The sequence below is a fragment of the Euprymna scolopes genome, chromosome 13, assembly GCF_053919585.1.
Source record: "Euprymna scolopes isolate OS-2025 chromosome 13, ASM5391958v1, whole genome shotgun sequence".
NCBI lineage: Eukaryota > Metazoa > Mollusca > Cephalopoda > Sepiida > Sepiolidae > Euprymna > Euprymna scolopes.
In genome coordinates this window covers 112,259,558-112,276,837 of record NC_136494.1, presented here as the reverse complement: position 1 = coordinate 112,276,837, position 17,280 = coordinate 112,259,558, and the positions used below count along the sequence as shown (strand labels likewise).

General features: G+C 33.6%; 1 pseudogene; it reads left to right on the top strand.

Moving 5' to 3' along the window:
* The first annotated feature begins 15,687 nt into the window (after window positions 1-15,687).
* Window positions 15,688-15,817, top strand: LOC145292579 (U2 spliceosomal RNA; annotated as a pseudogene).
* The last annotated feature ends 1,463 nt before the right edge of the window (window positions 15,818-17,280 follow it).

The following is a 17,280-nucleotide window of genomic DNA, read 5'->3' as shown; positions in this document are numbered from 1 at the left end:
GCAACGTGTGGAAACTTTCTCCACAGAAAGGTAGAGGTTAACGAGGATTTTGCAACAATGGTTTGTTGCTCTCTGTGACTAGGTATACATTGTAGAACCTTGTCGGTCTGGTAATAAGGGTAACAATTCAATTTCCTTCATCTCCAATCCCAAACTGAACATCAGCATCCAAATTCAGTTCACTCCATTATTTTTATAATCCAGTTAGCCAATCAAATAAGTTAAACGTAACAACTACCAATATAAAAAGAGTCATCGCCCACACAAATTATTTCTGCTGCCACTCTTCCTGGGAGTCGCAGGTAAGTGCTTCAATTTTTCTCAATGGATTAAAATTGGCCTTTGTGCGCTTGACCATGTCTAATTATCTAGTCAAATGGACAGCAGAAACTGGAAATCAAAATGAGCCAACATTCATCAATATTAATGATCATACCCAACGTTTTTGAAGATTACATAAATAATAGATTGCACTTAATTACTCTTTTATGTAAACATCATAGTTTACAAGTATGTTTTGCACTAATTATAAAACGATTCAAGTAACGTTAATATGGAAATTGGCAAACCAATCTCTCTAACAACGCCGTCCAAACAACGTATATGAACCATATATATAAAAGGTTACTCTTTTACTTGTGCAACATACTTGAGACAAAATATGATGTTTTTTTGTAATGAATTAACTTGTTATCTCAAGTAGTATCGACAACGCGTCCGACGCATATCAAACGTAGCTTTTCTGTTTGATTAGACACGGAAACATTACATGATTAGACAAGTTCTTCCATCATCCTACTTTGCATTATTTGTCCTTCTCTCTTCTTTTGTTGTAACATAATAAAACACTTTTTTACCTGAACAGCGGAAATGAAACGCTGTTGTGTACGGAAAGCGACTTAATAAACGACATCGCATCAGACGGCAGTTCATGATTTGGCGAGGCGTTAACAACAAGTTAGGCATTCGAATCAACGCGATCAATGTCAATAATCAAGATACTTTAAAAATAATGTTTTTCACTAAGTCTCCGTGGAACTGTTATTTACTAGTTAGCATAGGGCTAGGTGACGTTGAAACAACAGCTTTCATCGAGTTTCCAATCTCGGGATTGGTGCGCTCGCTATGTTAGTAAACTAATGAATCGTAAGACGACAAAAAAGTTATCTGTCACCAACTCTATGATAAAATAAATAGTTGACTATCCCCTAACTCTATAATAAAGAGCAATATGAATCTCTATATATATGCATATATATGTACATATATATATATATATATGTACATATATATATATATATATATATATATATATATATATATATATATATATATATATATATATATATACCATTGTGGTTTGCTCTAAATCAAAATTGGATAAAGAACTGCAAATTATTATTGTAACTTTATCCAATCATGGGTAGCCCCCTCGATATGAATAGATCATACATCAAAAGGAAAATAACTGATTTTTCCCAAATAAAAAATCAGTACGGTGATTAAAACTTCCAATTTATATTCGTTTACCGTGGATGGGATCAGTAAGTGAGAAGTTTGCAAACCAAATCAACTCAACAATGGAGGAAAGCAATTTTGCTTTAAATATATTGTTGTGCTCTTTACAAAACAGTTAATAAAATCTTGTCACAAAGAACTTCTTCCTCTCACCATAATAATAATGTAATTTATATATTTAAATGTAGCTGCGGTGCTGTCTACGTGGTTTGGACGTTAAGACTTAATAGTAGAGTCCAACAGCACGTACCTAGCAAAATCAGAAATGGAACTTACCTACCAAAAGACGTTCTTATTAACACATTCGGGTCTTCTATGGATGAATATTCGCCTAAAAGCCCGGCATGTTCCACGAACTTAAACACTGACTCATTAATTATTCCGAGTCATGCTCATTCGAACTATCACCTAAGGATCTTGGAGACTATCCACGTTTGCTTAAAAAAAAACTCTCTACAAGCAAATTGACTGTATCTTAGGTTTAAACGTGATCCGTCTCTAGGTGTTATTATATCTATCGATATTTTAGACATAAAGTGTATCAGGATTTTTCTGGTTTTTTTTTTTCAAATACGCTATATTGCCTCTTTTTTAAACGTATCGTTTCCCATTTTATATTTAACGTATCGTTTCCCATTTCACTCGATTTTATTAATAAAAAAGGAAATCCCTGGATTCAGCATATGTCATACGAATAATAAACCAAAAAGAAAATTGGGGGTAATAAGATTATTATTTGTCCGACCTGGCAGAAATTTAAAGTAAATAATTAAACTTATTTCAACGTGGAATTGCTCAGGCAGTATTATATCTTTTATGTATGTATTTTAAATACTTTTAAAATAACTTTTTGATATATGATCTGATGAGCAAAATATATGTTTACTTATAACTGACAATTTTGTTAATTGCATTCAGATGATGGGAGCCATTATTTAAAATCTATCGATTAAGGAAATAAATATAATTCTTTTCCATATATTCCTTGTTTCAAACAAAAAATTCTTTACTTTATTCTATTTTTATATATATTTTAATCAACAGAATTTAACTTTCATTATTAACCTTATATTTTACTCTATATTTATATATTGAGTTTTAACGATTTGGCTAGGATCGTCTTGAAAATATTAACACATTGTAATATATTTAAAAAGACAATTATTCATTTGCTTATTTAATATATGATTTAACTTATCTATCTATCTATCTATCTATCTATCTATCTATCTCTCTCTCTCTCTCTCTCTCTCTCTCTCTCTCTATATATATATATATATATATATATATATATATATATATATATATATCCGATTCTTAATTAGCTGAAAAATGCGAAGCTCACTGTTTGTTTATAAACAGACGGTTTGAGCACTGTAAAAGTGGTGGGCAGATGGTTATTTATTCGGGCAGGTTATTTGCGGGCATCGCTTCCGTGGTCGAGTGGAAGAACTTCCGACTGTCAACACGGCGGTTCTAGGTTCAATCCTTGGCTTGGGAGAGGTGCTAGTCTAGCGGCACTGATGAGTTGTGATACAACGAAACAGGACTGTATGTCGATGACTACAAATATATATATATATATATATAATTTATGTCGGCCACTTTAAGAACTCCATTCTTATTATTGAACACTTTCAAGTTAAAATAAAAGTCGATCACATAAGCTCACATGCGCAGATCATATTATTGTAATCATTAGATCACTATAAATGGATATCTCAACATTTAATAATAAATCTTTAAACATCACCTTTTATTTTGTAAGAATGCGTTGTTTTGGCTTCAAACGTATCTAATATGTATTTATTTATTCAAACTCAACAAGCGCTTCTATCAAGGAACACAAACCCTAACGTCAATCCCGCGTGACCAACGCACCCTTCCGACATTTGGAAAGACTACCGTAAAAACAACAAACTGATTTCTACTGATCCTATGTTCCAACAATAACATGGCAAAAAAAAGAAGTGTATCTTCGAAATATATTTATTAATTCAAATAAAATAAATATCTATTTAATTTGTAATTATGCGTTGTTTTGTCTCCATATGTAGCTAATACGTATTTATTTTATTCAAACTAAATAAGTGCTTCTATCAAGGAACATAAACTCTAATATATATATATATATATATATATATATATATATATGTGTGTGTGTGTGTGTGTATGTGTGTGTGTGTGATCATTCTTAATCTATAATATAAAGCTGAATGTGTGTGTGTGGTCACGAATAGGTTCCTATATGGTTGACTATTTAAAAAAAAACTGATTACATATAATGATAGAAGATGTAACGAGACACAGGAATGGGTATGTTTGATTTGGCAGAAGGGCGGTTCATTAAAATTGTTGGGTCTGCGTTCGCACCTGGTCCACAAAGTATGGAAATAAAAAAAAAATTAAAAATTAAAAAAAGAAAACGTTTACAAGTGTTTTTGATATAGATGTACATAATAATACTTTGATAAGTATGTTTTAACTTAAATAATGATGGTATAATGAAATCGTGGAGTCTGCGTTCGCGCCTGGCCTCCATAGAATGGAAATATGCACAAACTTTAATAAAAACTTTTCTTATCTATCTGCGTAAGTATACTTTGATAATTATGTTTCAGTTTGAAGAAATATGATACAATAAAATGATGGGGTGTTCGTTCGCACCTAGCCTCCATAGAATGGAAATATGTCACAAAGTTTAACAAGGTTTTTTTAATATAGATCCACAGAATATTGTGATAAGTGTTTCAGTGTGAACAGGTATGGCATAATAAATGATGGAGTTTATCTTTTTTATTTTTGGTTTCATACTTTGGTTTTGATACCCCCAGATTCGGAGCTATCTCTTTACAAACCTTTCTTTTCATAACCTATCATACTTTCATAAATCAGAGTCCATTTTCTGTAGGCTTTTTTTGAACCCAGTCAACGACGGGTACTTTTGCTAGTATATATATGTGTGTGTGGGTGTGTGATCATTGTACTAATATATATATGTGTGTGTGATCATTCTTCATATATATATGTGTGTGTGTATGTGTATGTGATAACTGTACTAATATATATATACATATATATATATATATATATATATATATATATATATATATATATATAGCAACCCCGAAAATATGTTTCACGGTAAACAACTTTAATTAGCATTAATACTATAGTGAATTCGAGAGAGCAAGTTGATGCGTTGATTGCAGGTGATTAAATGACTTACTGACTAAATAATTTTTTAACGGAATGATAAAAAATATAAAAAGTAAATATTTTTTATATAGTTTTAAAGGTTAAAAAACTTCCAAGACTATGTATATTCTTCAGAATAATGAAATGAAATATATCTACTGATCTGCAAACCCAATTATTTCCGATCTTACAAAAATATTATTAGATGTTATATTTTATATAAGACAATCCCAGCCAAATAAAAAATGTCCAATATACAAGATTCAGCAAATAAATAAAAATTTGTGTATTCAAATATCACGTTTTGAAAAGCTTAATCTTCAAATACAGAATTTATTTGAAAACAAAAACTACAATTGAATATATCTATTTCCTTAAAATTCATGGGTTAGAGAAAATAGATGAATTCAATTGTATTCTTTGTTTTTAAACAATAAAAAATTCTGTATTTTACGATTTACCTTTTCAAATCATTAAAGTGGAACACACACACACACACACACACACACACATATATATATATATATATATATATATATATATATGAAAGAGTAAGTATAGAGAAAGGACAACACAGAGATAGGCATAAGACGAAGGGGTTGACAAACATAAAGGAATAAATAGCTGTTGTCACATTTGAAGCTAATAGCTTACGTGAATTATCTGAATCTTGGCGTATAGAATATTTTAGCCTAAAAAGTTTATGTCTTGTTATGTCTTGGTGTTGCTTTACTTAATATCTGCGCCCAGCTGTGTTTACGAATATGAATCGACCTAATTCTACGAGTGCGGTAAACAAATGCGGTAAATGTTTGGAAGTTTACGTTAAGCTCTCCTACCGAAAACAGACGAATCATAACATTTACAGTAGAATTGATAAACCCATTTTCTTATTTTTCCACTTTTAAAAATATTTACATTAATGTCAGCCTCATCATCATAAACATGACTTGTATCTATATATATGCATACAAACAACGGATCTAATACACTGTAAATATTGATATAGGTATGTTTACGGATCCAAATCATTTGTTTTATTCGTAGTTATCACTAATTTTCTTTTTTCATATTTGCGAAGCGACGGCGAGGAGAAATCTATAAGATATGGGACATTACAGGAGGTAATTTTCTTTTTCACAGTTTGAGTAAAAATATTAGTGTCTTGTGTTATATATCGAATGTTGGGTTTACTAACAGTTTGAAAATACTGATTATGTTCGTATAGCTGTACTTATAATTTCTTAAGGAGACGTTGTCTGACTGGGTGAAAACTTCGGACTGTTTAAATATATAAGAACAGGACAGAGAATAAGGGAGAGCTGATGGAGGATGGCGCCAGTAAAGGAATGAAGAAAATTTTCTAGAAGTGTCAGCCAGTAGGAAGCAGGTGGAAAGCACCTGCGAAAATGTCTTTAAAACTAGAATAGGTAATAGTCGACCATTCTCCTCCCACATTGTGCCGGTTATCCGTTGGACCCCAAATAAAGGACCAACTGTTCAATGACAAATAATCTTGGCGTTTGTTTTATTCAGTTAAAAATGTTGACATCTCAGTTTTTATAGTATTGCAATATATCAAAGTTTCTAAAACTCCGTAAAACATCAAATTACACCTACAATAAAGAATGAATATGAAGATACAACGGCGTCAATCTACCACGGTGATATTTTGTATATAATATTATGCATAAGCAAATAATAGAGTTCTACACTAGACGAGTTTTGTTTATCTTTGCATACAATTATTTTACTTGTTTTCACAAATTAACAAAAATAAAGACGTTTAATGGAATCCGAACAAATGTAAATGAATAGTATCACAAACAACTGTTGCAATGACGCAGGTAAAAATTCTGCGACGATTAAAGAGTAAAACCTAAGATAAAATAAAGACAAGAGATTTAAAGTTTCATGCTTAGAAGGCAATGCAAGTGAGAAAAAAAAAGCGGGAAATTACATCAATAGTAAGTAGGTGGAAAAAAGAAGGAAAAGAAATAAGGATGTGTTTATTTCAAATATCTTTATATATATATATATATATATATATATATATATAAATACACACATACATAGCAGGTGTAATTATGTATGTATACAAAGGGCAGAGAGCTTATAATGTTACACATGCTCATGTATAAATGCAAGACCGCAAATGTTGAGAATAACTAAAAAGTGCGAAATTCCTCATCATCTGGTTTAATTCAATCTTATTAGTTCCCCAAGAAGCTCTTTTAACTCGATCCTTTTTTATCACGACGGATGAACTCTCGCTATGTAAACGTTGATTAGGATACAAACAAACTAGCTAGATATTGGTTTGCAAAAACTGTTATAAAGGATAATAGAGAGAAAGGTATAATTATAACCAAAGTAGGAAGTCCATATATACATAATACAATGCTCGAGTTTTTACTATCAAAGTTGTCTGCCCGCAAAATGTATGCATTCAAATAAATGCTTCTCAAAAACTCAATAATATTGTTTCGGCCGATGTTACTTTCAGCCTTTTTCAGGTGCGTTTAATCAAACTCGGGAAGCCTTCCTTAAAATTTCGAGTACTGTTGTCATATTTTGGCTGATGATTCTCTGCCCAATTCGAGGCTTCTTGATAAGGTGTAGACGCGTATATGTAATTTGATTGACCCAGCCCTTTCTTCTCCTCTGCAACCTATTTCTCACAGATGCAGTATTTCTAGACTCAGTCGTTTCTTTGAATAGTATTATGCCATGTGTTCTTAAAATTTATCTGATCTATTCTATGATTCATCTGTCAAACTCTTTTGAATCATCGATCTAGTCGTTTATCAATTTCATATTTTGATGCCTCGTTGTAATACGGTCACCATATTTCAGTAGGATCTTTGTAAGAACTTCAGACTTGTTGAAGTCTCTTCCTTCAGACTGTTTTCCTCCTTCCTATAGTCTTATTCTTTTAAAGGCTAAAGCTAATAGAGCACTCCTGTCTTTTCAATAGTTATCGTAACTTGTTAGTCCTTTACATCAAGGCGATTTTAATAATGATAAGAGATAACTTATCTTGTCACTGCTGCTGACCATAACATTATTACAGACGATAAAATTGAAATATAATAAGATAATGTAACGCGGAAATGAAGAAGATTTGGGGGAGGTTTTCTAAATACCCATTAATCTAGGTATCTCTTTATTTTTATTAGTAAAGAAATAATATAAAACCCTCCTTTTTTACAAAGGAGTCACCACTTATCAAGGATTGGAAGCCACTCGAAGATAAGGGTTAATGGGTATACATAGGTAGTGGAAATTTTGTAAATTGAATTACTTAGGGGGATGGTTCATCAAGAACTTGTTTACGTTGGACTTGAAGACAATCACAGTTTAGTCAGCTGGAAAGCAGGTAAACGGAAGAGAGTTCCACAGGCGTTTTATTTTAAGAAATAAGCTTTGTTAATGGAATCAACATTTAGGTTTACACACAGATAAAGAGTGTGGGAAATTATTGATAGTGGTTTCGGCCAGTCGGGTGTTTTTCGTCAAAGTTTGGCGAGGGGGGAACCATAGATTAAAGCTCAGACGAGCACTTGTCATGAAAATAACGATAAAGCAGAGACATACTCGCAACGTCTCTTCTGTGGGAAAGATGTTGCAGGGAAGAGAAAAAGGCGTCCCTGCTAAGCTACAAAGTCTATTTTGAAATCTGTCAAGGCAGAGTAAGCTGCTTCTAGCAGCTCCTGCCCAGATGTGGCAACAGTACTCCATCATTGACCGTACCTGGCTTTTATATAGCTAGGGAATTTGCATCAAGAGTCAGATATCTACTGGAGCGGTAGAAGGATCCTACCAGCTTTCTTGGATGTGTTGCCATAGATGGTAGTTTTGTCAGCAAAAATGTCAACGAATGATCTCAGGATGTTATTTGGAAGATCATTAATGTAGATGAGGAAGAGAGTTGGACCCAGGATGGACCCCTGGGGGACTCCATCATTAATACTGCGAGCTTTTGATTTTTGCCCATCAGCTACTACACTTATGAATCTATCCGACAGAAATGCTTTAATAATTGCGAAAACATTTCCAGCTATAGCATAGCTGGATATCTTATGAAGTAGATCTTTATGCTATACCCTATCAAAGATCTTTGATATGTCAAGAGCAATTGCACTAGAAAATAAGCCTCCATCAAGAGATTCACTAATTCTATTAGATATTACTGTCAATACATCTGCTGTCAATCTAGCCGAACGGAAACCGTATTGCATGTCATTAAGAAGATTATTTTTGCTGGGGTGTTTGACCACTTCTCTGTTTAACACAAATTCCAGAAACTTACTAATTCTGCACAAGAGACTAATTGGTTTGTACTGAGAGGAAGATGACCGATCACCAGAATTCTTAAATACAGGGCATACTGATGCGGTTTTCCAGGGTGTTGGGAAGCAATTCTCCTTAAGATAATGATTAAGTAGCTTTGTAAGTAGTTCTGGTTGAAACTTTTTGAGCACTATAATTGAAATGCCGTCAAGGCCAGTTGCTTTACTGAAATTAAGATTTGTGATTAGCTTGGCAACATTACGCACATATATTTGTATGTCGCATAGTGTGTTTTCTCATACATACGGAAATAAGGGCGGTTGACGACCTTAATCGCAAAGGATAGAATTAGCTGCAAAGTTCTTGGCAAAGAGTTTAGCTTTGACTGATGCTGACGAGATTATCTCAGGTCCATTGATGATGGTTGGGATAGAGCACGCGCTTCTGTTCAGGATCCTGTTTGCTATTTGCCAAAACTGGTGGGACCAAGCCGCTGCTCAGCTACTTTGGACTAAACGAACTGAACATACAGTCCTCTCGCGTTTTTTAATTACTTTTTTACAGTTCTTGCTGGCAGTCTTGAAAACAGCTTTAGTCACAGTACATCTATTACGTTGGAAGCAATAGAAAAAGTGATTTCTGTGCGCAATGGCAGCAGCACGTTCTGGCGAGAACTACGGCTGGCTGTTAGGTTTTTGTTGGAATATTTTAGAGGGTATAAAATGTCTATACCTACAATTAACCATTCTGCCAGGTCTGATACTATAGAGGACGCATTATTTTTAAGCATTGACCGCAGAGGTAGATCTGTAAAAAATGTACAAAAACTATCCAAGTCAGTAATAGAATATCGATATACAGTACGATGGAGAGGAACGTCTGAGGACATTTTGTTTTATTTTAATTGATATAACCGAGTGGTCAGAAGATCCAACTGCTGATAGAACGGAATATAAGCATAGCTCAGAGCAATGTGTGAGGAAAAAGTCTAGGAGACTTGCATACTGACTGTCAGTATCAGGCACATGGGTGGATTCTTGAACAATCTGAGTGAGGTCATATGCAATAGAGAAATTGTGACAGAACCTCCCGTCATCATCTGCCTTGTTTGAGTGGGTTAACCATTCCACATTATGAACATTGAAGTCACCACAGACGTGAATGTTGACTGAAGGATGAGCAACCATGACGTGGTCAATTTTCTCAGATATGCTTTTAAAGATGGAAACTCCGAAATTGTGAGGTTGATAGAGGGAAAATATAAATGCTGTGGTGTAAGCAAGTGCAACGCGTAAGCACATATATGGTAAATTAGGGTCCTCTTTGTAGATGTCTCTACGACACGGAAAGCCATCTTTAATGTAGGCACATATTTCATGCCCATGGCGATCCCGGGGGTCAGATTTGGATGTTAAGTTAGAGTATCCTTTTACAAAATCATCTAGGATAATTGTCGGTCCAATGCCGGATTCGCTTAGGAATAATAGGTCTGGTTTAGTCTCCTGTAATAAGGATTCAACCAATGGAAGGTTGGAACGTAGACGCCTGATGTTTGAGAAGGAGACATTGGATGTTCGAGTTCTGGGTTTACTCGTGTACTTTTTTCGGAGACTTTTCATAATGGAGTTTTTTGGATTTGTGGAACAGGTCGACAGACTTGGTTAGCAGAGAGGGAAAGTACGAGAAAAATAAGTAACGAAGAATTTTTTGTAGCACATGAAAAGGTAAAGCTGTAACGATTACCCACTAATATGGCATTAGAAAATTATTAGAGAAGCCCCACCTTCTGCATGGTCCAGAATCCATTCATTAAATGGCAATACAGCAGCTCCAGTGCTTTATTCTGCAATTCTATGGATCTATTTGAATGTAACTCTCACAAATATTATCCGATATGTTAACCTTCATCCATCCCACATCTTCGCGTGGGTCTAACCTCCTAGAGAATAAGTAAATAAAATAAATTAAAACCATAAGAAATTAAAATTATATTAAATTGAAAAACAACCATGTTAAATTAGAACTCTGGAATGTGCAAAGAACACGAGTTTTGCGATCAGGAAAATGTTTTAAATACTGTGGTTACAAATTCGAACACTTATAAACTTCATATTGGTATGTAGTATATATATTCTATTATATAAAAGTAACTTTGTTTGTGTGTCTGACTGTGGGTTTGTGTGTCTGAGTTGGTTCCGTATAGAGTCGAAAACAATTGGTTTAATTTTCATGAGATTACACAAGATAGTATTTATGTGTCCGCTAGTGTTCTTAGATATATTTTGTGTTAGAATGTCTACGATAAGTATTGATAATAGATAATCGATAATCGATAATCGAAATAATCCGATGAAAGATGGAACAAGCGAATTTGATCAAAGTTAACACCTTACATAGCCTAAAATTACAAATGCATTTGAGAAGTAATATTACCACACAATTCAAAAGGCCCGTCATATAAAATGAACGGTAGGTGATTTGATACGATAGGGGCGCGTTCGATATGAATGTTTCTGTTTAAAGCACAAATGCACCATTATACTCGATTTTTTTTATTTTAAACATAAATACAAACTATTATCATCCCACAATAGTAATGCAAGGCATATAAAATCAACAGTAGGTTCTTTGATATGACGAGGCTGCGGTAGAAATGAATGTTCTGTTTAAAGCATAATTGGAGCATGATACTTGACTTTTGCATTTTAAACTTTAATTCAAGCAATTATATATAAAATGATTTTATAAAATCAACAGTAGGCTATTTGATATGACGAGGGTGCGGTAGAAATGAATGTTCTGTTTAAAGCATAATTGGAGCATGATACTTGACTTTTGCATTTTAAACTTTAATTCAAGCAGTTATATATAAAATGATTTTATAAAATCAACAGTAGGTTCTCTACAGTGCAATGTAGACTACAATATATGGTGAACTAATCACTACGAGGTGGCAGGTGAAGCTTCCTCACAGTACACCCCGATGCGTCCTTAAGAACAGGCAACCAATCGATTTGATTGAAAATAGGATATTTCATCGATTTTGATGGAAATAAGAATATGAGAGCATGAAACATTTGTTGATCATCATGCAATCCCGGCCAACGTCGGGTTACCCTGCTAATTGTTTATATGTCTAAACTTTTTCACATTGGCACATGTAGATATAAATATATGTATATAGGCAAAGAAAAACAAGAGAGAACGACAAAGAGATAACTTTGCAAGCCTATTCTTAGATGTTTAAGTGAATTTCCTAGTTTATTTATTTAACGAACACGTATCGAAGCTTTTAGATATCAGCATCTACCATGGTTTTCCTAACTAAGACGGTTTTCTCACGTACCAATTCAGTTGATGGGTGGTAGCACATCAAACATGGCGGATAAATAACTTTTCTGCGGTGCCCTTAGATAAGCGGCACTGCACGCGCGCTAAACAGGAAGTATCGGTCCAACCGGGCTGGTAAAACATCCTTATCAACTCTCACGTAAAAGGAACAATTAAGGCGACCAACTCATTCGGCATTGGTCAATAGTCTGCGTCAATTCTAAAGCTTCCTATTGTGTGTCGTTTCGATTATTACAGATCGAGAACATACCTATAAATGTAGCACTATAAGAATTAACATTTTATTGACCTTATTGATTTTAAAGTAAAATAAAATTAATCAAACACATCTGTTTGTGAGAGACTGGATCAGTTGGAAAAATAATTAGATTGATAAATGCGACTATAATTGTTTTCATAAGGTAATATTTTGTATCATTATAATGTCCTTGTGCAAACGGCGTATTAAAACAATAATTGACTTTGCTTAATTGTCAGTGATTATATCTGCCTTCTGTTTGCAACAATATATGATAGTTATTCTAAAGGGAAGCCAGTTCTGTTGAAAGTGTACTTTTAAATAATACTGAATTCATTAATAAACACTGTAGGGGCACACCTGCAACAAATAAACACTCTTCCGAAGGAGTTAATAATATCTGGGACTATAGAATTTTAGTATTGAACCGAAATATTTTGTGAGGAATTCTCACCTCCAAAAATGCCAACGTCTAAAAAGTAAGATAAAATACGCGTTTAATACTAGCATAATAGGGTGAAACCCATTCATTTAATTCATACCATTTGCATCGTTAACATTATATTTTACCTCTACATGAGCTCACATTGATAAGTGCTTACGATGACACGATAGTATCACAGTGGCCGGTATTCTGTATTTTATAAAGCATTACCCAAACCTTAAACTTATCTTAATCCTAACATAAACCTAATTAAACGCACGTAAAGATACAAAAAAGTAAAAGTCGTGTGTTTGCATATTTGGCGCGACAATATTTCTTTTAAAAACTTTTTTCTCAATTAGTGGCGAGTATCTATTATATGAAAGAGAGATGTGTGTGTGTGTGTAGTTATATGTCCACTAAAAACTTTACTCATACATCGGACACGCACCAACTTGGTATTGTTAGAAAGATCGATCTCTCGGACAAATAATACACAAAAGGTAGACCAAAATGCTCAATTACTTCTGAAAATATTGTTTTATTTCAAGGGAATCGCCGAAAATCGTCTCTTTCTACACGATTTTAGCATCTGCGCATGAATAAACCATTGTTCTCTAAATTAACTTAAATACGAGAATTTTCAACGTACTGTTGTAATCAGCATTTTGGCGAAATGGATTAGAAGGTTGTCCTATGATCATTAGTTTTGAAGTTAGCGCACGCCTATAGGTGGATGTTTTATTTGCATTTAAACAAGATGGTTTTTAACTGGCGGCCAATTCTTTTAAAACAAAAAATAATTTCCTTTTTTCGAATTTTTTCAGCGGTTAAAATCAACTGAGGGTTAATGTTTTATATTAAGAAACAAAAATTACAATTCAATTACGATTCTTTAATTGAAACAAACCAAAGTTTCTTTCATTTTTATGTTTTTAACAGTTTAAAACTTCTTTAGTTAGTTATTTCATACGACAATTTAGGACGTTCAAAAAGATTAATAATAAAAATAGCTGACGAATTGCAGAGTGAAATGTTTCGACGACTTTATAATGAAACTAAGTTAATAACATTAAGTGAAAGTGTTCTAGCGAATCAACTAAATAGTTGCTATTAAGGTATTTGGGTCTGTTTGGAACGAATATCACATTTAAGTAGTTTTTATTTTACTTTTTCAAATGTTTTTTTAATCAATTTATAACCTTTGTTCATTTAGATATATTTAGAAGACTTTTTGCATGAAAACATTTTAATTGATCTGTTTTTATTTTTGCTTTATTTTACAAATTTTGCTTTCAGTTTAAATTCTAGCTGATGGCACCTAACCCACATTTTTTTTATATAAACATATAAAATCTCATATTTCAGCGGATTTTACGACCGGGCACCACTCTACCCAATGTCATTTTTTTGCTGGATAAATTAAATACTATATTAAAGCGTATATTACGACCGGGGAAGATTTGACCCGCCCTGTCACATTTTTTTTGTATGAATTAAAATATCATATTTAAGCGAAATTTACGACAGGGCAATGCCGGGCACCCCTCCGCTATTCTATTATATAAAGGGCATTTCCTGTGTGAGTGTGTCTTGCTAAAAGTAAAACACTACAAAACAAACAACCACAAAGTGTATATATGCTTGAACAAAGTTGCTCCTGATTAATAATAGTTAGAATTAATAAATAAAATCATTCTCTGGAGGTCAACTGGGGCGTGTTTCGTCGGTCGTCGGTTTGTCAGCTATTTTATTTACTAATTTGAGAAAAAAATACCGACTCATTCCTCTGGAAATCTATTATATAAAGGTAAGTTGTATAGGTGCATGCTTCTATGCATATACTGATAGAAAAGAATGTACTGGCGGAGAAGGAAAAAAGATAATAGAGAGACAGATAGAAAGAGGCGGATAGATGTTTTCAATAATAATGTCTTACATTTTTACCCAGAGCAACTCTAGTCTTCTTTCAAATATTCATTAACCAAAGAACATCTCATTACGATAAAACAGGCGACATTTTTATGTGAGAAAGACGCTAGAATCAGAATATGCCATGGATTCTCCGACAACATATAAAAAAGTGTCGATTGTGCTATGTTTCGTACTAGACCGAGTTTCCTATTGTCTATGACCTATAGCCACACTGTATCCTTAAGAAAACACATCTAGACTTGTCTCTCTTAAACACGTTTTCTCTTGACCGACACAATTAATTATAGAAGTACACTCAGCTCGCAAATTGAACCAATTCTTTTAACCTCCTGAAATAGTCTGTTGTACTGTGAATCAACAGGAAAATATATTACGTGTCTTCACCCTAAGCATGCCATTAAATTTTCACTAGAAGTAGAATTGTTCCCATGTGTATTTAACTTACTTTGTTTCCCGTTTTTACAATGTGTAAGCCTTTTCTTTTATTTCCGATCGTTAATCTGCTCCTAACTGCGTGATTTCTTGTATTTTTTTTTTGTATTATTTCCATTGATAAATCTCGGTTTTCGTTGTTTTTTAGTTGCGTGCAAGCGACTCTAGAGGTCACTCCGTCGGTCGGTCGGTCGGTCGGTCTGTCGGTCGGTCTGTCGGTCGGTCTGTCGGTCTCTCCGTAACACTTTTGTGCTTGGCCTTTTTGGTTAAGATCAAAGATGCTTTTCTTAGCTTTTTAAGGTTTTCTTGGCCTTTTGGCCAAGATCAAAGCGTAGTATCTGTTCTTACTACATGCTGTACTTATTGTGATATAAAGTGAGGGATCATTTTTCGGTATTAATTTAATGTAAAATAGTCCCCTACTTTACAACCAGTCAGTCTCAAAGCCATTCAAATCATTCTCCAGACCATTCAAGTTGTTTTTGAAGGATTCCAGTTATTTTTTAAGCATTCAAGCCATTCTTAAGGTCATTAAATTCATTTTTAAGTTCATTAAAGTCATTCTAAGTCATTTAATTTTTATTTATTTAAGTCATTTCAACGCATTTTTCGGTCATTTTAGTTTATCTTTAAGAATTTCATGTCAATCCTACATTCACGCATTCATTCATTACACGAGAGCACGCGACTAATGGCTATCGGCCTTTTTTTTCAAGTTATGAAACCCATAACTTTATCTTTCTTTCTCTTATAATAGGCTTCTACTCTCTTCTATTGTAAAACAATGCTGGATCGCGTATTGGTGGGATTGTGTTGCTTCCTGAACGAAATGCGTTTCAGTAGCAGTGAATGATATTCACACATTTTCAAAATATGTACGTAAATCTGACTGTACAATTTCGATTCTTAGCTTTTACAGTATATCAGCTGTTTTCTGTGTCATTTTTCTAAGGCTGTTTATATTTCATGTATCCGATATCTTCAAATATTTATAAATCAATTTATTCTGTTATAGGTTTTGTAAAAAGATTTTGCAAACGATTAATCCTATTATAGGTAATATTATACGGGTCAGAGTTGATCCGAAGGTTATGACATGCAGTTGTTAACTGTACACCTAAAAGTTGGAGCATCGTGCCATTCCCTGTGCCACGTTGGTATAGTTCAGTTTAAAATGTTCGTAGAGTTGGAAGGCAGATTAATGATAGCATCAGAACAGTAATAAAAAGATAAAAAATGCTTGGAAAATTGATTTCGGGCGGTGAGTTGGCAGGATGCATAGCGGATTCTTTGGATCTGAAAAACAATATGGTGCGATAACCGGAAACTTATCTCTATCTCTCTCTCTCTATCCCTATATATGTGTGTGTGTGTGTGTGTGTGTGTGTCTCTCTCTCTCTCTTTCCCTCTCTCTCTCTCTATATATATATATATATAGTGGAGACAAAAAGAAAGTTCGCACATATAATTTTTTCAAAAACCGCAAATTGAAGCTAAATTTTATGTAACTGTTTAAACAAACTTTACCTCATTTTATTCGTCGTTTATTCCTCCATAATTTTACCAGTTCATATTTGGATTTTAAATGTAAATATTCTTGTGTTCACGTCAAATTTTTATAAATTTATCTGCGGCAATACTCCGGTGAAAGGGCATCTCATATCTCTTTAATTTTTGTCCAAAGTTTTTCCAGATTTGAAATTTTATCATTGCGTAGCTGTTGCTTGATGTAATGCCATACGTGTTCGATTGTCAATCCAAACACGGAATATCGTCATCTTCAAGAAAACTCTTGGCATTGATTGCTGTGTGAACGGGAGCATTATCCAGCATGACGATAGGATTATCATCCAAATTCTGGCCAAAGTATGGGAGAAAATGCTAAGTCAAC